General features: G+C 46.5%; 1 pseudogene; it reads right to left on the bottom strand.

Moving 5' to 3' along the window:
* Nucleotides 1-13564: 13564 nt before the first annotated feature.
* LOC136157722 (zinc finger protein 671-like) lies at nt 13565-16452 on the bottom strand (annotated as a pseudogene).
* Nucleotides 16453-22017: the final 5565 nt, after the last annotated feature.

Here is a 22017-nt window from a genome sequence, read left to right as displayed (position 1 = left end):
GAATCGCTAGGAACAACAGAAAAGATTCCTTTCAGGTCCCAACTGGCAAGAAAAAAAACAATCAACTGGGTAAATTTTAAAAGTTTAATTGTCTTTATTGATTGGTTCACTAATTAAGCATCAACACTTCTAGAGAGCAAGGAGGAGTTCTGAAGGGCTACAGAGAGGAAAACGTTCTTTAAAGTAGGAAAAGGAAGTCATCAATAGATAGGATGATTTCAGGCTTAGATAACCTACCTGTGGAGAATGGAAGGGGTCTAGGCACCAGATTACCTCATCTTCCTTTGAGGGAGATGGAGAGGGCCCCATGTGACATATTACCTCTTTGATAACAACCAGAAAATTATTTATTTTCAAACTTTAAGCTTTTTATTTTGTTTTAGGGTGTAACTGATCAACAATGTTGTGGTAGTTTCAGGTGAACAGTGAAGGGACTCAGCCATAGACATACATGTATCCATTTTCCCTCAAAACTGCTACCATCGAGGCTGACACATAACATTGAGTAGAGTTCCATGTGCTATACAGTAGGTCTTCATTTCAACCAGAAAATTCTTAACTGATTCGTTAAGACTACATTTCCAGAGAAAGTTGAAGAGTCGATTAGGTTAGGTATTAAGTCAAGGCCTATCATAAGTAACTTCGTATTCAGCCTGTGGTTTTCTTGTGAACAGATGGTGGGTCACCCTGAAGTAAGCAACAAGGTCTGCTTCTGGTCCTACACAAAACCTCTCTCTTGCCTTCACAATTAGGAATTTCCTCACTCATTGAGGAACACTTTTATCTATTGTAATACTATTAATTCATATCCCCAGATACATGCAGTTGCTCTGAGCAATCAAACAAAAGGCAACTTGACTGAAGCTTTGGGCACTACATATAAGCTTTGATCTTCAGTTGGAGTGCATGTGCAAAAGGGAGTGTCTGAACCCTGGAAAAAAAGCATTTCTGAACCCCTGGATCCCACCGTCTAGGCAGTGATCATTATTTCTGCAAGCCTTGGTGTAACGTTTTGTTTGTGGAGTTGAGATTATCTCAGAAAAACTGCCGCAAAATGTGCACTTCAGAAAGTAGTTAATAATGTTTATGTAGTTCTTTAAAGATAGTAGCAGGGCTTCCCTATTGGCTTAGTGGTATAGAACCCGCCTGCCACTGCAGGAGACTTGGGTTTGATCCTGGGCTCAGGAAAATAACTCTGCAGAAAGAAATGGCAATCCACTCCAGTATTCTTGCCTGGGAAATCCCATGAACAGAGGATCCTGATGACAGTCCACAGGGTCATGAAAGAGTCAGATATGACTTAGTAAACAACAACAAAGATAGTAGCAGAAATAGTTGTAAGGACACATCAATAAAGGCTGAAAAAACTTAAGACCTCAAGGTTTGGAGGAGGCTCTATGAAGTTAGGAAATACAGAATCAACCCAAGCATGTGATTGTCTTAAACTTTGGTCATTGTGTGTATTTTGTCTTCAAAACGTGATTCTTCTTCATCCCTGAAAACATGGAGCCATACTACTTTGCAGTGACAGTTAAAGAGGACATTAAGAGTACTTGGAATGGTGAAAATAAGAGGGAAACTGAGGTATCATGTGTTGTGGTCCGGGCATGGGGTGGAAAAGAATTTCCAGACATGAGACAGGATGAAGGGAAAATAGAGTTTATTAGAGTGGGAGGTGCTGTCAGAATAGTGGGCCAGGTCAAGGGACAACTGACGTTGAACGTCCTTAGTCCAATTTTATACCCAGGGTACAAGGAGTGGGATAGGGATCTTGCAAGTCATTTGCTGGTTAGATGTGGCACATATACTGAGTTGGTGGCGGTGGTTGTAGGGGATAAGGCAAATATCTTCTCCCTATGGGGTAGGAGGGAAAATGGGTTATACTGTTTCATTAATAGTTACAACATGGGGGAGGGAAGGACAATAAGGGTCTGGTTTTTCCATTCCTGCACTCCAACCCTCCTTGGTTACCTGCTCCTTCATTTTTGGGTCACCACATCATGTTTATTTACTGCTCTAACAAATGATCATTGAGCAGACACTTGATTTTCAGGAATTTTTTCTAGGTGCATGGGAGAAATTCAGGCACAGGAGAAACAAAGAGCCCTGCTTTGGTGCAGCTTCTATTATATTTAAAAGAAAACAACAAGAAACATAAAATAAGAGATATAAATTACATAGTATGTTACAATATGGCAGGTGCAATAGAAACAGAGGTGGTTTTGCTGGACAGAAGGGATGGGATGTAATAGCACAGGGAACAGTAAGTCCTCCTTAATAAGAGCAAGGATAAGCCCTGTGGGTTTTTCTGTCATTGTTGTCTGTTAAAAGATAAGTGTCCTACATTAAGATTTTAAAGAGATCATTTGAGCAAACATCAATTCAAACTGGACAACCCCAAACCTAAATAATGGAAAGGATTTTTGAGAGCAGGTAGGTAAGCAAAGTAAGGAAATAATCCCATTGGTTGTAGCTTAAGGAATAGACTTATTTGGGAAAGTCTAAGGGGGTGTTTGTGATTGGTTGTTCTTAAGTTTCTATTTCTCTCCTTGGAGGCATTTACAAGAATTTACTCTGGCTCAAGTTTTGTTTTGCTTACAAGACTGTTAAAGCATTGGAACCAACTCTGCCTGATGGCTTTCTTGTTTAATTACACTTCCAAGCAAAAGAAGCAGGTGGCTACATACCTTCAGAGTCTGGGGCTCACACAGTTGTCTTCGGCAGTAGAGGTCTGGTCCTTTTTCTTTTTTTTTGGTCCTTTTTTTTTTTTTTTTTTTTTAGTTCCAGTCATTTTAGCCTTGAGTCCACTTGGATCACTGCAGAGACTGGGGGTGGAGGAGGGGATGTCTCTGCTGCTCTCTGAGTCTGCAGATCAATAGCCCCAAGGTCCGGGGCTGGGAGGGAGGCAGACTTCCTTGAACAACTTCTCACAGTTTTCTCTCTGCGCTGACCCTGTACATCAGCATCACCTAAGGACCCATTAGAAAAGCTAATTCTCAGTCCAAAACTCCGACACCTTGGGAGCAAGGTCCATGTATCAGTGTTTTGTTTTGTTTTGTTTTTGTATCAGTGTTTTAAGAAGACTTCAGGTGACACAGATGCATATGTTAAAAAAGAACAGGCCCAAAGTAGAGTCATTTACTCCTTATGGCAGTAAACCATGACTTAAGTGCAGTTTTGGCCTTCTGAAGAATCTTAACCAGTGACTCCAGAATTTTCTGGTTGGCAGCCAGGAGGCAATCTGTCACTAATGCCCTCTCTATCCCCCACAGGAAGAAGAACTATCTCCCTGATAAAACCTTCCCCATTCCCTTCCTCCCATTCCACCCCCGAGATACTCTGTCTCTAAAGTACTCTTTTTCTTTTGCTAATATCATCCTTGCACCACCCTTCTTCTCAAGTTCCTTTTTGTGCAGCCCATCTGAGTATCCTTTTAGTTGCTACATGAGTCATGATCGCCTTATAAGACCAATTAGATCTGCAAAGAAGAATTGCGTTTATTAACACAAGTAGTAACATAACAGGAAGGAAAGGGGCAGGGTACAATCTTTGAAAGAATGACATAGCCCAAGTGATCCAACATAAACTGATTAGAATCAAAAGGGACCAAGATGGCAGACAAGACTAGACCTTGATCCTCGATCAGCAAGTGAAATGGCACATACAGAGGTGCCATGACAGTTCCAAGACACTGTTAAAAGACCAAGGAGCGGGCAGTGGCCCATAGCCTAGAAATCTCCTTCCCGTCCCAAAAATCGTTGGAATAATCCTCCTGCTCATTAGCATATGAAATTATCCAGCTTATAAAAACTAACTAGATCGCATTTTTGAGGCTACACTGCACTCTGCTATGGCCCGTATTCTGTCTGAGGGGTGTGCTTCTCTCTGAATCTGAATAAATCCACTTCTTACCTATCACTTTGTTTCTCACTGAATTCTCTCTGGGAGGAGACATCAAGAACCTGAGCTCCATTAGGTCCTGAAACCAGGTACCATGGGTGTTGGCTGGGTTCGAGTCCCAGCCATGTGGGTTCAAGTCCCAATCTGTGGTAAATTGTTTCAATAAGACATTCCATTCTCACACTGTGTTTCCTGTGGCCAGGGTGCCTGAGCTTCCTGTCAGTAGTATTAATCTACTCTGTGCTTACTCCCTCAGTCTTGTCAGACTCTTTGCAACCTGCCAGAAGGTTCCTCTGTCCATGGGATTTTTCAGGCAAGAATACTGGAGTGAGTTGCCGTTTCCTCTTCCAGGGGATCTTCTCCATCCAGGGATCAAACCTGGGTCTTCTGGGTCTCTCTCATTGCAGGTGTATTTTTTAACCACTGAGCTATCAGGGAAGCCCAAACCTCTTCTATAGCTGCAGAATTTTAGAACTGTGGTTGCAAAAGTTTATTAGTGCACATTTGTTATCTTAATTTAAAAAGCTAAATTTCAAGAAAGCAGAATGGAAGGACCTTGAACTTACCTCCTCTCAGGAACACACCAAAATCACAAGTAACTGTTGAACAACTATGGATAAAAAAAACTGTAACCTACAGAAAAAGATCTACAGCTAAAGGCATAAAGAAGAAACCACAACGAGATGTAATTATATTCCAATTAATTTTTTTAAAAAATTAACGTGTAGGGATTTCCCTGGCAGTGGTTAAAACTCTGTGCTTTCACTCCCCAGGAGACAAGAGTTTGATCACTGGCTGGGAACCTAGGATCCTGAATCACCGGCTGTATAATCAAAAGAAAAAATTTAAAGTGCAGAATGTCGAGTTTGGATTATTACTCCTTTATAATCATAGAAAGTGAAAAACCTCTAATCATTATACTTGGTACAGGAAAACAGTATTTGCCAATAAAACATCTTTTGCCCTGGACTAATGGTATGTGTGTCTGTCTGCTCAACATGTACCTATGCACAGTATTTTTCTTAGTACAGGAAAGTCATTCTTTCCCCGACTGCACTGTAATTTTCTCCATTAACCACCCGCTTGCTGAAGCGCTTGGCCCTGACTTGCGCAGACTGCCGCCTAGAGGCGCCCAAGAGGTTGGAAAGGTACCCAACTCCAAGGGAGCGACGTGGGCTGGTCCAGAGATCCCGGCGCGCCGGAGGGCGGAGGGCGGAGGAGTCAGCAGATGGCGAGGACCCGGCTGAGACCCTCAAGGGCCTCCCCGGAAGAGAGTGAGCCCGAACTCTGGGCAGGGCATCGCCTTTGGGCTACGCAGTAGAACATTCGACCCGGAAGAAGGGAGAACTCAGCCTGGAAGGTCCTACCTATTAATAAGTCGCCCTGGCAGGGCCCAGGCACTCTGTGCATCGCCTGGGTTCTCCCACCCAGCAAAGGACTCAGCCTGACTCCGCACCCCGCCTGCAGGTCCTCCCGCTGGTCCCTCCAAGATGCGATCTGCAGTCAGCTGTGGCCCAGGGGCCGGGAGCAGGAGGGCCTCGCAGGAAAAGCCCTCATCAGGTTCCGCTGGGACCTTCTCCCCAGACTCCTGCAGGACCTTCCGCCGGGTGTCTGGGCGCCAGCCCTCCTGAGAAGCCTCACCAGGGACCCGGAGGCCCACAGGGACCCCGCCCGGCAACTAAGGTGTCTGGGGAAGCAGTCCCAAATGGCGGTGAGGCCAGTGGAGGGTGGCTACCTGTTAGAGACCGTCAGTCAGTAATTGCAGAAAGGGATAGATGAAAAGAACGCTGGAGAAAGATGTTCAGAGGGTGAGAAGCCCTTACAGTGAACCTGGGAAATGCAAGGACTGTGGCTGTGGTGGGTACCTTTCAGCCCTCCAGGCTCTCCCGACCCTCCTCCCACTGTCCCTTTGGGGAGGTTGCATACGTGTTCCAGCACCAGATGGCTGCTAAGGTGAGGCCGCTCTGGGTTTCTGCTGATCCTCCAACCTGTTCAGGGAGGGCTCTCGCCTCTGGCTGGTCAGGATTTCCTTTCCAGCTGGTGAGGCTTCCGGAACCTGCAAACAGCTCGCAGCCCCAGATGCTGATATCTGCCCAGCCTTTGAAAGTCTCCTCCTGCACATGCTGAGCTTGGTTTTCTACCAAACATCCAGGGGACCCCAAACCGAATTTTTCAGCTCCTTCTTTGAACACAGCCCACTTTTATGGTGGGAGCATTTGTACCTTGGAAATTTGCTAGATTTACGGTATTACTGATGTGAGTGTGAGAGTTGGACTGTGAAGAAAGATGAGCGCCGAAAAATTGATGCTTTTGAACTGTGGTGTTGGAGAAGACTCTCGAGAGTCCCTTGGTCTGCAAGGAGATCCAACCAGTCCATCCCAAAGGAGATCAGTCCTGAATACTCATTGGAAGGACTGATGCTGAACCTGAAACTCCAGTACTTTGGCCACCTGATGTGAAGAGCTGACTCACTGGAAAAGACCCTAATGCTGGGAGGGATTGGGGGCAGGAGGAGAAGGGGATGACAGAGGATGAGATGGCTGGATGGCATCACCGACTCAATGGACATGAGTTTGAGTAAACTCTGGGAGTTGGTGATGGACAGGGAGGCCTGGCATGCTGTGATTCATGGGGTCGCAAAGAGTCAGACAGGATTGAGCGACTGAACTGAACTGAATGATGTTACTGAATACTTGGATGTAAGACGGTGATGGTTAATAATGCAGACTGAACGTAAACATGTAATCTTCTCTGGTGGCTCAGTGGTAAAGAATCTGCCTGCCAATGCAGGAGAGCCAGGTTTGATCCCTAGGGTCAGAAGATCCCCTGGAGAAAGAAATGGCAACCCATTTAAGTATTCTTGCCTAGGAAATCTCATGGACAGAGGAGTCTGATGGGCTGCAGTCCATAGGGTTGCAAAGAGTCCGACACGACTGAGCATGCCCACATATCCAGATAACGAAACAGTTCTCAGCAATGAAAAGAATGAATTACTAGTATAAGGCTTATTGATGACTCTCAAAACAAGACAGCATCATGATGAATTTAGGGGAAAAAGGAGTAAACACTTCATGATTCCAATCAAATAAAAGTCTAGAAAATGCAAGCTAATCTGCTGTAGAGAAAGTAAGTTGATGGTTGCTGGGAAGGTCAGAAAATGCAGGGAGAGAGATTATAAAAGTGCATGAGATAGGGTTTCCCTGGTGGTTCAAAGGTCAAGAATCTGCCTCCCAATGCAGGGTACACAGGTTTGATCTCTGGTCTGGGAAGACACCACGTGCCGTAGCACAACTAAGCCTGTGCACCACAACTAATAAGCCAGCATTCTAGAGCCGTGAGCCACAATTACTGAAGCCCACATGCCTAGATTCTGGGCTCCACAATAAGAAACACCTCTGCAATGAGAAGTCTGTGCACCACAACTAGAGACTAGCCCCCACTCTCCGAAACCGAAGAAGGCCCTCCCGTGGCAACAAAGGTCCAGCACAGCCAAAAACAAAATAAATAAATCTTTTTTTAAAAGTGCATGAGGTAAATGCGTAAGCGACAGGTATTATGATCATAGTTTTACAGGTTCATATGTATGGTAAAACTTCTCAAACTGTAAATTTTTTTTCAAAACTGTGAATTTTAAACATGCACACTTTAATTTCTATCAATTATATTTTAACAGTCCTTTAAAAGTAGTTCAAAATAGAAACCTAAATCTCCTGCTCTTTTCAGAAAATAAGCTTTGGTAACCCTATATTGACTCTATATAACCTCTCCTCCTAGACAGGTTAGTTTCATGTCCATTGCTGGGAGCAATGAAGGGTGTTTTCATTTGTATCAACAAGAATGCTGGCTGGACAGGCCACGGAATCCATACACCTGGACTCTGAGATCTCCCTTTTCTTTATTCTTGTTTTCCTGCCTGCACAGCAATAGCCTTATGGGAATCCAAAAAAATTTAGATTATTTTATCTCACAGTGACCTCTGTCACATTTTCCATGGATCTGAAGCTTGAAGAATTTCTGTGCACGATGATCTAGCATAGCCATAGTCACCAGAACATCTGTGGACACATTTTCATCTTTTTAAAATTTATTTTCAAAATGTTATTTATTTTCAGCTGTGCTGGGCCTTCGGTACTGTGTGGTCTACTCCCTGTTGTGGGGTGCATGTGCAGGTTTCTCATTGCGATGGCTTCCCTCGTTGTGGACCAAGGCCTCTAGGGTGTGGGTGAAGGAGTCTTTTGGGCCTAGAAAAGAAAACAACAGTCTCAAAGGCCCCTTGCTGAATCATCTGACTTCGGAGAAAACAAAGCATAACTTTAGTTCCATCCTGATGCTCCAGGCCAGTTGCATCTATCTGGGACTTATCACCCCCTGTCCAGAAACCTTCCACCCCCTACACCCGCCCAGAAGCCTTATCACCCCCTGCCCAACTACAAGTGTCATCTCAACAAAAGAATACTCAAAATATCCCACTTGATTGACGTTTCCCTTATCGCTTCCACAAACCTCCCTATAAGTATGAAGGCTCCCTGATCCCTTTCGGCGCTCAGCCTGGTCGTTTGGCCGACTGTCGCCCCTCCTTGCCTGAATAAAGGTAACCTGCTTCTGTTGAGGTCGTCTTTCCTTTTCTGCCTCGCGGAACTATGCCTTACAGTGGGCTCAGTAGCTGCAGATCCTGGGCTCTAGAACACAGGCTCAGTGGTTGTTGTACATGTTCATGTTGCTCCAAGGCACTTGAGATCTTCCCAGATCAGGGATCAAGCCTATGTCTTCTGCACTGGCAGGCAGATTCTTCACCACTGAGCCACCAGGGAAGCCCTGTGGACACACTTTTAGAAGAGGTACACTCCATTTGGATGGCTGAGGCCTCCTCTACTCTCTATTAATCCAGCCTTCTGGATTACTAATTATGGTCCCTCCCCCCTTAGTGTTACCAGTGAATCCTGTATTTCAGGGCAGGTGATTCCTTTGCAGGATCTGGGGGATCAGATCCTGCCTGAGCACGATGTGATGTCAACAGAACAAGCAAAACATTCATGGTGTTTTGAAGCATTGGAGGTTGTGGCAACTGCTCCCTCTTCAGAGTGATTTTTAAAGTAATTTACTCACTTTTGGCTCTGCCAGGCCTTCCTTGCTGCTTGGGCATTTCTCTAGTTGTGGACAGCAGGGGCTACCCTGTAGCTGCAGTGCGTGGGCTTCTTGCCACAGTGGCTTCTCTTGTAGAGCACGGGCTCTAGAGCCCAGACTCGGTAGCTGCGGCACTGAGTGGGGTGTAGTTGCTCCGAGGTGGGTGGCATCTTCCTGGATCTAGAATCAAGCCCACATTTCCTTCACTGGCAGACAGGTTCTGTACCACTGAGCCACCAGGGAAGTCCCAGGATGACTTCTGAGCCCACAAAATATTCTGGTATTGAAACCACAAATTAAGACCATGAAGCCCAGATATGTATCCTACTGCTTGTATTTACCTGCTAGAGCAGCTATAACAAAGCGCCACAGACTGGGTGGCTTCAACAAAAGAAATTTCTTTTTCCACAAATCTGAACTTGTTTCAGCTTCGGTTCCTTCTGAGCCCTTTTTCTTTGGCTGGTAAACAATGGTCTTCTCCTTAGACTGATTCTGTGCACATCTGTATCGAGATTTCCAATAACTTTCAGATCATGCCACTGAACTTGGTAAGAAATTAAATTCTAGTGGGACTCCTAAAGGCTTTATAAAACTGTTAACAAAAGATCAAAGATTAGTTACATGGGATCCAGTGAACTGAAGAATACAGATATAATTTTATGGGTTCGTCTGAAGTATTACTAGCTTTTAGTCTTTGTTTCCCAGATAAAAGGAAATATTTACCTTTAAGCTAATAGTGATTTAAAGCAACTTGATTAATCTTCTCTCTCTAGCTGATCCCTCCAAAATTTGGAAACTCTTAGTGAATCTTATTCTCATGGATTATGGTACTTCCTTGGTGGTTCAGATGCTGAAGAATCCACCTGCAGTGCAGAAGTCTCAAGTTTGATCCCTGGGTTAGGAAGATCCCCTGGAGATGGGAATGGCTGCCCACTGTAGTATTCTTGCCTGGGAAATCCCATGGACAGAGGAGCCTGGCGGGCTACAGTCCATAAGGTCACAGAGACACGACTTAGCTACAAAGCCCACGACTATGCACGCTGCTTACAGGATTCACAGGTAAGTGTCGCCACCTCCTGGCAAGCTCAGGAATCACATGATATTGGTTACCTTGACAAGAGAGGAATTCCCCCTTCGTGGGTCACAGCCTCGTGGCGAAGGGCTTGCATACCTCAACGAAGCTAGGAGCCATGCAGTGCAGGCCACCCAAGACAGAGGGGTCATAGTGAAGAGTTATGACAAAATCTGGTCAACTGGAGGAGGAAGATTAATCCCCCCAGGTCGGAAAGTGTCCAATATGCTACTGGGGAAGATTGGAGGGTAATTCCTAAGAGCGCCAGAAAAAAAAAAAAAAAAGAATCAAGTGGCTGGGCCAAAGGGGAGAGGATGCTCAGCTGTGGATGTGACTGGTGGTGAAAGTAGAGTCCAATGCTGTAAAGACAGCATCACCAACACACATGAGCTTGAGCAGACCTCGGGAGATAGTGAAGGACATGGGAGGCTGGCGTGCTGCAGCCCGTGGGGTCACAACGAGCTGGACGCAACTTAGCATCTGAATAAGAAACAGAGGAATTCATCCAACTGTTTAGATAGATCTCTGATATCAGTCCCTTGGTATGGCTTCCCTTGCCTTGAAAGGTCTCTTAGAAGTTCAGTCTGAGGGACCTCCCAGGCGATCCAGCAATTAAAACGGCTCTGGGCTTCCATTGCAGGTGTGTGGGTTCAATAACAGATGGGAGAACTAAGATTCTGCACGCCTTTTGGCATGGCCAAAGAATCAAAAAAAAAAAAAAAAAAGCACAGCATGTGATATAAAAAGACAAAGAAAATGCAGAAATACATGGGGGGTCAGAGACCTCCAGGCAGTTTCACAGACTGTTAGCCACACAGTGTGATGCGCTTCCAGATTAAGCCATAGATCTGGGTGATGACTCCTGACTTTCGGAAGGCTCAAGTCAGAAGATATCAGCAGGGATTTTTATGCCTTTCTGATAACAGTCAAGCCAGACTGCCTAACTATTACCATCAGTAATCAAACTGACTTTAGTGTTGTCACAGGATTTTAGGCCACGCTGCGTGGCGTGTGGGGCCTTAGTTCCCCAGCGAGGCATCAAACCTGGACATCAAGTCCATGGACAGAGGAGCTTGGTAGGCGACAGTCCATGAGGTCGGAACTGTTGGACATGCCTGAGTGATTGCTTACAGAACAAGTGAATACATTAGGTGCGAGTTTGTGAATAAATGACACTATCCACCTTAAGAAAACAGAAAGGACAGACTAAATCCTATGTTTGGCAGCTGTGTGACTATTCCACCATATCCTCATACCCTGGGAGTCAGGGAAGCAAACTGACAGCCGATTAAACCTCTCTCAACAGGAGTTACCAAAAACACTGGGTAAGTCACAAAACGCATATCTCTGGAATCCTAGATTTGCATTCTCTCAGCCCCCATTTTCCTTTCTGCACAGCAATAGACTTGACCTGATTCATCGAGTCTAGGGACTTCCCTGGAGGGCCAGCAGTTAAGACACTGCACTTCCACTTCAAGGGTGTGGGTTCAATCCCTGGTGAGGGAACTAAGATCACACATGTTGCATGGTGTGATTTTTAAAAAGTAAGAAAAAAAAACCTGATTCATCAAGCTTAAGCAAATCCACAGAATGTTTATAGATTGCCATGCAAGTGAACTTGGCTATAGAAGAAACAGCACTGGAGGTCCTGACAATTTCTATACCCTCTCATCCTGCATAGCTATAGTACGGGAATATCTGAGAAGGTACCTTTAGCAAGTACACCCCTCTAGGGTGCTGTAATCTTTCCAACTGCTTATTATGCGTACTCAGTGTTTCTGAACCAACATGGTTCCTGTAGGACACCCAGCTAGTGACACTTGCCTCCCAAATTCTGAACTCAGACTCCTTGGCAGATACCGGGGACCAACTGCTTCTTACTAATGCTTGAGAACATTCTACAGGAACAAGGGACCATCTGGTTCTCTTCATACTTACAAATAAAACTAGCATTGAGGACATATGTATCTGGTGAGACCCAGAAGTCAGTCCTATAATACCTTGATAGCAATGCAAACTGGGCCAAAAGTGGACAGATATTCTTTGCCATCATACTGGACTCTCTGAAGCACAGAAATCTGAGGGTTCTCATGAAATCTGTTTACCCTTTCACGCTGGTAGAACACAACTGTGTCCTTAACAGACTCCACACAGTAAACAGAATCCTCAAGATTACAGGTAGCTCAGAGAAGGGACTTTATTACTGTACTAAAGTGAGCAGGTGTGAGGCTCATGGTTCCAAGGCTGGGGCCTTGGAGACTGTATTTTACACTCCTAATGAGACCAAGACATCCCAAAGGTAAATCTCTGCAGGCTTTCTGGAGAACACACGTGCTGATCCTTTCCATACTGAACCCAGTAAAAGGGGGAAATAAGGCCCCCTGTGGGCCCCTGAGGCTACTCCTGGCTCCTCCCGGGGACTGGGGAGACAGCAGAGGTCGGCCTGCCGGAGCCTGTAACCAACGCACATTGTGGGACTTCTCCATATGCAGGATGCCCTCGACCGCCGGCAAAGGCACTTCGTGTGGAATGTGTACCAGAGCTCCTGAAAGCAACTCACACGTGGGGCGCTTGTCGAGAGCCTTCCTGTTGTGAGTGTTCATACGTATGAGGTGTCACTTCTGACTGATGGCTCTCTTACAAAGCCCACGCTCAGATCTTTACTCCGGGGAGTTGTCAGGGTGAACAAGGAGACAGCATATTCCCTGGGCTCTAAAGCCACTGTCCAGTGTGGCCTTTCTGTGCGAATAAGGTTTGCTGTTGTTCAGTCACTCAGTCTTTGAGAACCCATGGACTGCAACATGCCAGGCTCCCCTGTCCTTCACGATCTCCTAGAGTTTGCTCAGATTCATGTCCCTTGAGTTTGTGATGCCATCCGACCATCTCATCCTCTGCCACCCTCTTTTCCTCTTGCCTTAATCTTTCCCAGAATCAGGATCTTTTCCAATGAGTCGGCTCTTCACATCAGGTGGCCAAAGTATTGGAGTTTCAGCTTCAGCATGTCTTCAATAAATATTCAGGGTTGATTTCCTTTCAGATTGACTGGTTTGATCTCCTTGCAGTCTGGACACTCAAGAGTCTTCTCCAGCACCACAGTTTGAAAGCATCAATTCTTTGGCACTCAGGCATCATTATGGTCCAACTTTGGTCTTTGGGAAAAGGCTTTCATGCTTCCCTGGTGGCTCAGTGGTAAAGAATCCACCTTCCAATGCAGTAGATATGGGTTCAGTCCCTGCGTTGGAAGATCCCCTGGAGGAGGACATGGCAACCCACTCCAATATTCTTGTCTGGGAAACTCCATGGTCCATGCAAACTCCATGGGGTTGCAAAGAGTCAGACACAACTTAGTGACTAGAGAATAACAAAGACTTTCCTATGTCTGCTGCACTCACAGGCACTGCCAGGAATTCTCAAGTGCCCAGTAAGCTGGGAGCATTGTGTAAGAGATCTTCCGTGTTCCCTGCACTCTCACGGTTCTTCTCCAGTATGAGTCCTCTGGTGGAGAACAAGAATGTATTTGCAGTTGAACTCTTTCCCGCAGTTACTGCAAACATAAGTCCTTGCTCCCATGTGAACCTTCCAGTGCTGAGTAAGGTTTGGCCTTTGAGCAAACGCCTTCCCACACCTGCTACACTCATAAGGCTTTTCTCCAGAATGGGCCTTCTGGTGCTGAATGAGTTTAGAGATGCAACTGAAGACTTTCCCACATTTCCTGCACTTGTAGTCACTGTGTGAACTCGCCAGTGTAAATTAAGGTGGGAGCTTTGGTTGAAGGTTTTCCCACATTCACTGCACTCATAGGGCTTTTCTCTAGTGTGAGTTCTCTGGTGCAGAACCAGTGTGTGTTTGCAGTTGAACTCTTTCCCACATTCACTGCACATGTATGGCCTTGCTCCTGTGTGAACCTCCTGGTGTTGAATGAGGTTCGATTTGCTGTTAAAGAATTTTCCACAGTTACTGAACTGAAAGAGCCTTTTTCCTGTGTGAACTCCCCAGAGACCTGTCTGAAAAATTTCCTGCATTTGTTGCACTTGTAAGGCGTTTCACCTGTGTGTATGGTTGGATGTTTGAAAAGGTCACAGCTTTGGCTGAAGAATTTCCCACATTTAGTGCACTCATGAGGTCTCTCTCCAGTGTGGATTCTCTGATGTCAAGCAAGTGTGTCTTTCCAGGTGAATTCTTCCCCACATTCACTGCATTCGTTAAGCTTCTGTCCAGTACTAAGGGCTCCCCCACAACCAGTGCTCAAGTGGGGGCTTCATTCTGTCATGAGGGACCTGGTGCTGAAGGTCAGAGGCAGCTGGCATGTGCATTCTGCCTTCACCATGTGCATAGATATTCTCCATCACACAGATTCTGCAGCTTTTCAGTCTCTGCTCTCATCCTTCCTGAAGAACTTCTCTCCACTGTGCTGTTTCTGGTGCTGGTGGAGGAGGTCTGCACTGAACCAGAACTGTCTCCCATAGGCCTCACACTTGTGTGGCTTCTGCCTGGCTTTCCCCTCCTGGTTATTCAGTAGGGTGAAATATGTCTTTTGATACTGGACCACACATGTCATATGGCTGGGTCTTCAGACCTGCCACAGCGGTCCTAAATGGCGACATTCCTTCTAAAGAAACAGTCTGCTCAGAGGAAGCAGCCTCAGCCTCCACTCCGTGGCAACAATCTGCAACAGAGGAGTGCCCAATGAGACACATGTTGACTTTCCAGGAGGGGACAACCCCAGCATAAATACGTCTGACACACCCAGGGTGAGTCCATGGGACTATTCACAGGAGAGTGAGGTGGGGCAGGTTGAGGGAGGGGTTGCTGTGCAGCGTGGGGCCTCTGAACGTCCCAGAGTGGGGGAGGCCTCCTGACGGCAAGGACATGAGTACGAGTTTCAACAAACAGCTTCCAGGAGGAGGTTCGTCATTGGGGCAGGTGATGCTAGGGAGAAAGGCATGTCCAGGTCCAGAAAACTCCAGTTACAAGTGAGTAACTGGTGTTCAAAGATGACTGGAACACATGTGCACCTCTCATGAGACATGCAGTGCAGGGCCATGCTGTAGACAAATGCAGACTGAGCGGTAAGGAGTAGTGGGTGCAGGCAGATGCTGGGGTCCAGAAGTCAGACTGGAAGTAAGTCACAGTGCTCAGAATATGGGGGAGAATAGGTAGACTTACTGTCTGGCCACGTGCATGCTCAGTCACTTCAGTCATGTCCGACTCTTTGTGACCCCATGGACTTATAGCCCACCAGGCTCCTCTGTCCATGGAACTTCCCAGGCAAGAGTACTGGAGTTGGGTTGCCATGCCCCTCTCTTGGCAATCTTCCCAACCCAGGGAACACAGGGTTCCCAATCCCAACACAGGGATTAAACCTGTGTCTCCTGCAGTGCAAGCGGATTTTTTTTTTTAATGTGGAGACACGCACATAGGACTTGAAATCAAACACTGGCAGGAACAGTTGATATTTCTGTATTTGAACCCAACCTTGTCATCCCACTCTTCTCTGTCCACTCACCATGTCCCATACGAGGCTCTTTCTCTGTGGCTGGAGTCATCTCCACCTGGGCAGGTATCCAGGTTTCTTCCCTCTGCTCCAGCTGCATGATGAAGTGTGATCTGGTGGGTATGATTCTTGAGGGAAACCCAGGACAGGTGAGTACAGGCTCAGAGCAACCCATCTTGTGACAGACTACCAATTAAAAAAATAATAATTATCACTGGGACTTCCCTGATGGTCCAGTGGTTAAGACACTGAGCTTCCAATGCAGGGGCTCAGGTTTGATCTCTGGTTGGGGAACTAAGATCCCACATGCTGCACTGCATGCCCAAAATAATAATAATTATTTTTATTATGAAAAGAACCATGAAGGAACCATCCAAGAGTCTCCATTAAGTAGTGACTATATGAGTGCTTGAAACTCTGGTAGGATGGAGCTTCAAAAAAATGTCACCTAGAGCAAGAGTCCAGAACCTTGGGCACATAGGTGTCATAATTCTGGACAGATTCACCAACCCAGAAAGCAACTATAATTAGTGGGCTCCACTGGGCCAACCATGCCTTATGATCACTTAAACCTCAGCTTGTGTGGCTTTGGGGCTTCTCAGTAAGAAGTGAGGACACAGCTACAGAGCTCAGCCCTGGCATCTCCTCCAGGAGACACAGCAAGAAATCAGTGTGGGAAGGGCAGGGTGGACCCTGGGGAAAAGGAAAAAGGAGATGGGGTTGGTGTGAGGGCCTTACCCAGGGAGGCTAAAAGTGCCAAGGTCTCCAGCATCACATTTCCATACAGGAATCTCTGGGCCTCACCAAGGAGCCTCCATTCTTCCAGGGAGAAGCACACAAACACATCCTCAGACAGGACACAGCCCTGCAAAGATGGGGACACAAGGTCCATGAGAAGTATGTCCACTGAGCATCCCCACGCTGCCTACCCATAGCAATGGGCACACTTCCTAAATCTGGGCTCGCTCTTTTCACTTACGTCTCCAATGACAGGGACCATCAGTTAACACTCCCTTCTCTCATGCACTTTGCTCTTCAGGCTGTGTCTCCCTCGCATCTTGAGCTACCTACCACCAGGCTCTGTCCCACATCACAGAGGTCACACTGACTCCTCACAGGTCACCCTGCACACAACATGGAGAGAGCACTTGGCAATGCAGCCAGGCTGCCATCTTGTCACAAACCCCCAAAGGCCCCCAATGCCAAAGCCCCCATTCCTGGTCTAAAGGCCCTGCAAGCTGGTCCCTTTCCTTTCTCCAAATCCCAGGGACCCAGAACCTCATGCACGCCTCAGTTACTCTCAGCCCTCTTCCATTTCTCAGCTGTACATTGTAGTAGTTTCCTATCACTGCTGGAACAAGCCACTACGAGCTGGTGGCTTAAACCAACACAAATTTATCATCTTACATCTGGAGGGTGTAAATCCAAAATGGGCAAAGGTTCCAGGAATTAGGAAACGGAGGTCCTTGTGCTGTTCATCACACACATGTTGTCCGCACACTGGTCACAATATTTCTACACCTGAATACTAACTTGACAACAGACGTCCCCATTTCACTGGCTGGCATTTCCATCCTTTCAGCAGCTAGACTGAAAACTCTGGGTCCTCTCTCCTCGACTTCTGTCTCTCATAATCCACTTAGGAAAATAAAACCAGCGTTAGTAAAATTACAGCTTGAATGCCATGGAGCAGCTGAGTCTCTGTGCTCCAGAGCCCTGTCTCTGCAACAAGAGAAGCCACCACAGTGAGAAGTCCATGCATCACAACTAGAGTAGCCCCACAGTAATGAAGACTCAGTGCAGCCAAAAATAAATGAATAAGGTTAAAATCACAGCCTAGAATTACAACCTCTTGTGCCACTTTCACAGCAATCACTCCAGTGCAGCCCACCAACATTCATTAGATGCCTGCGATAGTCTCTGCCTCAATTTCCCGTGGTGTGACCACATATAAAACTAAAATTCTCAATGAGCTTATGGTTGCCAGGGGGCAAGGGAGAGTTAGGGGGTTTGGGGTGGACACGTACATACTGATTCATTTAAAATGGATAACCGATAAGGAGCTACGGTACGGCACAGGGAACTCTGCTCAATGTTACGAGGCAGCGTGGATGGAAGGGGAGCTGGGGGGGGATGTAAACGTGTATATGTATGGCTAGGTCCCTTTGCTGTCCACCTGAAACTATCACAACATTGTTAACATTGAAAAAGTGAAAGTGAAAGTGTTAGTCACTCAGTTGTGTCTGACTCTTTGTGACCCCATGGACTATAGCCTGCCAGGCTCCTTTGTCCGAGGGATTCTCCAGGCAAGAATACTGGAGTGGATTGCCATTCTCTCCTCCAGGGAATCTTCCCGACCCAGGAATCAAACCTGAGTCTCCTGCATCAGCATGTGGGTTCTTTACTGTCTGAGTCACCAGAGAAACCCCTAACTGTCTATACCCCAATACAAAAAAAGTTAAAAAACAAACAAACAAAAAACACCTAAAATTCTGGTCTATAACCTCTGCAGAAACTGAACCTGATTTATATCCACTTCCAACTTAGGGATCAATCAGCCCTCTCCCTCCCTTGCCTGTGAACCTCAGCTTCAGGAAAGTGATGGTGGCCAACTCCCTTGTTATTACCCAGCTCTGAATAGGTGGCCTTCATTTATCTCATGGGGGTGGGCTTGTGCCGGGGCCCAGCCTCGGCAGGACCCAGGGGGTACCCTCAGGATGAACGGTGTTGGTGAGAGAAGACACGTGAAACCAGCCTTGGTAGGGCCAAGTCTGCGAGGGAGAGAGAGAGAAAGAGATAGAGAGAGAGAGAGAGAGAGAGAGAGAGTGACCAGAGTGGGGGGTGCAGCAGAGTCTGGCAATGCTTTATTTTTTACCGTAGCTTTTATACCCTAAGTTAGTACATTTCTAAGGGGAAGATAGTTTAACTTTACGTCAGCTTGTTCTTCATGAAACCAGGGTGTTTTCTGCATACTTCTTTGTTTATGAGGGTCTTGTACATTATCTTCTGGCCTGGGGGCCTATTAACATTTTATGCAAGTCAGGTGAATGTAAACTTATTTTCCGTTTCTATAGTGACCTTAACTGAAAGGTAGCAGTCTCATAGGGCAACAGTACAGAGTAGAAGTATAACCTTGTTAACACAAAAATTAATCCTTCTGCAGAAGTTGTCAGTTGAGTTTATCTAAGAAGTTTACCCCACACAGACTCTGCGGCTTCAGTGAGGCAGCCTCTGGCTAGCACTCCTGGGTGATAATGAACAACCATCTCATTGTTACCACACTAGAGCTAAGCTCTTATTTTTCTAGATCTATAACTATATTAACAATGGTTTCCACAGCACAACCTTAGTACATTAAAAGCAAAAACACAGAAAGCAAAACACAGCAAGCAAATGTCAACCCAATAACCAACTTTAGAGTAATATTTCTTATGTTTTCTAATGGACTCCTTCATCCCTCAAAGAGGCTCTATGTCTATTAGGGCTTCTATATAATCAGGTTCTTTATGCTATTTTATGATTAGGGTATTATAAGCAATCATGCATATTAGTACCAAGGGCATAAACGCATTTGCCAAACAAACTAAAATACCAGCAAAGGAGTTTAAATTAAATCACTCCTTTCACCCTGGATAATCTCATAAAATACCACCATCCAGGAAACTTATTGATTGAAGTTATAAACTGATTCTTATTTGGGAAGAGATTGGGGAAGGCCTTCTGCCTGTGTCACAGAAATTGGGGAGTAGTCCATTGAGGCAGGCATCAGAAAGACAGATATCATCTTTAAGGTGAGCGCTGGGGGCAGCTTTTCCGAATCCCTGAAAACCTGATCCGCCCTGCCCGTCAGCTTCTCTCCCTCATGGCCTTGTCATGGGTGGGATCTTGTGAGCTGGCCTTTTCGAACCCCCTGAAAACCTGACCCGCCTTGCCTGTCAGGCTCTCTCCCTCGTGGCCTTGTCATGGGCGGGATCTCGTGAGCTGGCCTTTTCGAAACCCCTGAAAACCTGATCCGCCTTGCCCATCAGGCTCTCTCCCCCATGGCCTTGTCACGGGCAGGATCTCGTGTGCCGGCTCCCGGCAGGCTTGCTTTATTCCCACACCTGCCCTGCTCCGACTCCACCATGGCTCTGCCTCCTTCACAGCGTGTCCTCTCTGCTGCCAGAGGCAGCCTGCTGAGACTTGCTCCAAATTCCCCAGAGCTCCTGTCACCCTCAGAGTAGAGGCCAAGACTCTCAGCCAGCCAGTTCAGGCCTGAACGCTGTCCCTCTGCTGCCTACCCCCTGAAAGGAAGGAGACTAACGGTTCACTGAACACTCACCGCTCAGCCTCACCTCCGAGCACCTGGCCATGCTTGGGATGCCTTCCATCCCTCCCCTCTCTGGGTTCTGTGGGAATCTCGCCGTGTACCTATGGCTTCGATTGAACTTGTCTCCTCAGGGAGGGCTTCCCAGGTGGCTCAGGGGTAAAGAATCTACTTGCCAATGCAGGTGACATGGGTTTGATCCCTGGGTTGGGGAGACGCCGTGGAGAAGGAAATGACAACTCATTCCAGTATTCTTGCTGGAAAACCCCAAGGACAGAGGAGCCTGGTGGGCTACAGTCCAAGAGGTCGCAAAGAATCAGACATGACTGAGCACGTCTTGCCCCAGGACGGGGGTGCTAGTCTTGTCTCCAGCATTCTGCACTCCTGGAGATGAGATGGGACGCTGGAAGCTCTGGTCCAAGGTGAACTGCTCACAGGAAAAGGCCCCTCTTCTGGGCCATGACTGGCAGAGAGATGACACGTTGTAGCATTGAGAATTCTGGGTATTTTCGGCCTCAGTTTGCCTCCAGTCACGAAGGGGAAACCCCTGGTCAGAAGGTGGAAGTAAACGAATCATTTATTGAGGGCTTACTGTCTTCTTAGCCTGCCAGTTGCTCCCAAGCCTCAGGCTGCATATCACACCTCAAAATCTCTGTAACCAGATGAGGCTGGTACCAAACCCAAGTTCAGCTGCTTGCCACTGGAAAAAAGCAGACAAATGTTGGTGGGAAAGGGACAGTTGCTTTATTTAGGAGACCAGCAGTCTGGGAAGATGGTGGGCTAATGTCCTGAGACCATCCAGCTTGCCGGTTAAGAGACAAAGGACTTAAAGGCTGTGTGAGGAAGTGGGCGGCAGGGTGTGCGATCCACTTGTGCTCAGTCCTCAGATTGGTTGGCCTCAAGGTGAAATTTCAACAGGTCTGGTTCTATCTGCTTGTGGTCAGCAGTTTTCCCCTGGTGGGGGGCCTGCTTCCTCTAAAATCTCCAGCAGGCTCTCCACATCCTGAGTGAGATAGGCTGATGCTGGCTGTTTTGGAGGTTCACAGCCTGCAAATACCAGCCTCTCAATTTGGGACCCAAAGCCAGCAGCTTCACTTCCATGATGTGGAATGCAAATTGAAGTTAAAACCTCTCTTGTAGACCTCTGTGAAGTGACTTAAATATTCCTCAAACATAAATGAGCATTCACTAAAATAGCACCCATATCTTGGTACGGTTCCATTATTAAGGGCTTAAACCAGGGCATGGTGCACGATTAGTGCTGGCTACATGGTTCTCATCATCAGGAACCTGGGCTCTCAGGCACCTGTGTGGTGGGAGGTGAGGCAAGGTTGCCTATGTACAGTGTTCTGGGCAATGTCTATCAGAATTCACACACACACACCATGGACCTATGAGGAGCCTTAACAGGAATGATTTAAAATTTTATAGGATGGCAGTGTGTACAATCTGTACCATTTAAAATTCATTTAGGAAGAAAATAATCACACATACAGAAAGATGTCATCAATTTCAGGTAGCCAGTTTCATTAGGGGTATGTTCTTCTAGGCAAGATGATTCAAGATTTATAGTTTAAGAAATATTTTTCCCTCAGGAGTATATTTTTTTGAAACAGGCAAGAGCAATTTTTTAACTGCAGCATAAGGTATGTGGGATCCTCGTTCTCCAGCCAGGGATCAAACCCATGCTCCCTGTATCAGAAGTGGCATCTTAACCACAGCATAGGGTGGTAGCATAAATTTTTTATATCTTGCTTTCAAATTCACAGCCTTTGAACTTACACTAGAACCAATCATGTGTTTGGCTTCAAATTGGCAATGCAATCTACCACATGGCGTCCAGTGTCTGGCTTCAGGGCCTGTAGCCCCATTACTGATTATGGTACATTAGCCAGAAAACCTCACTTCTCTAAGCCTCTGTTTCCTCATTTCTGAAAGCGGGAAACAACAGTATTCATAGCACGTGATTGTTGGGATTATTACCCGGAGAATTACATGCCATCCTCTAGTCATTCTCCCAACAGTGCTTCAAACCTTTCACATTGGAAGACCAGGAAATGACTCCTGACCATCCATATTCTCTTGAGTTGATTCAGAGGCCTTCAGGTGCTCACTTCCTCC

Source organism: Muntiacus reevesi, chromosome 2 (genome assembly GCF_963930625.1).
Source record: "Muntiacus reevesi chromosome 2, mMunRee1.1, whole genome shotgun sequence".
Taxonomy (NCBI): domain Eukaryota; kingdom Metazoa; phylum Chordata; class Mammalia; order Artiodactyla; family Cervidae; genus Muntiacus; species Muntiacus reevesi.
The sequence above is the reverse complement of the archived record's forward strand: the minus strand, read 5'-3'. Positions and strand labels throughout refer to the sequence as shown.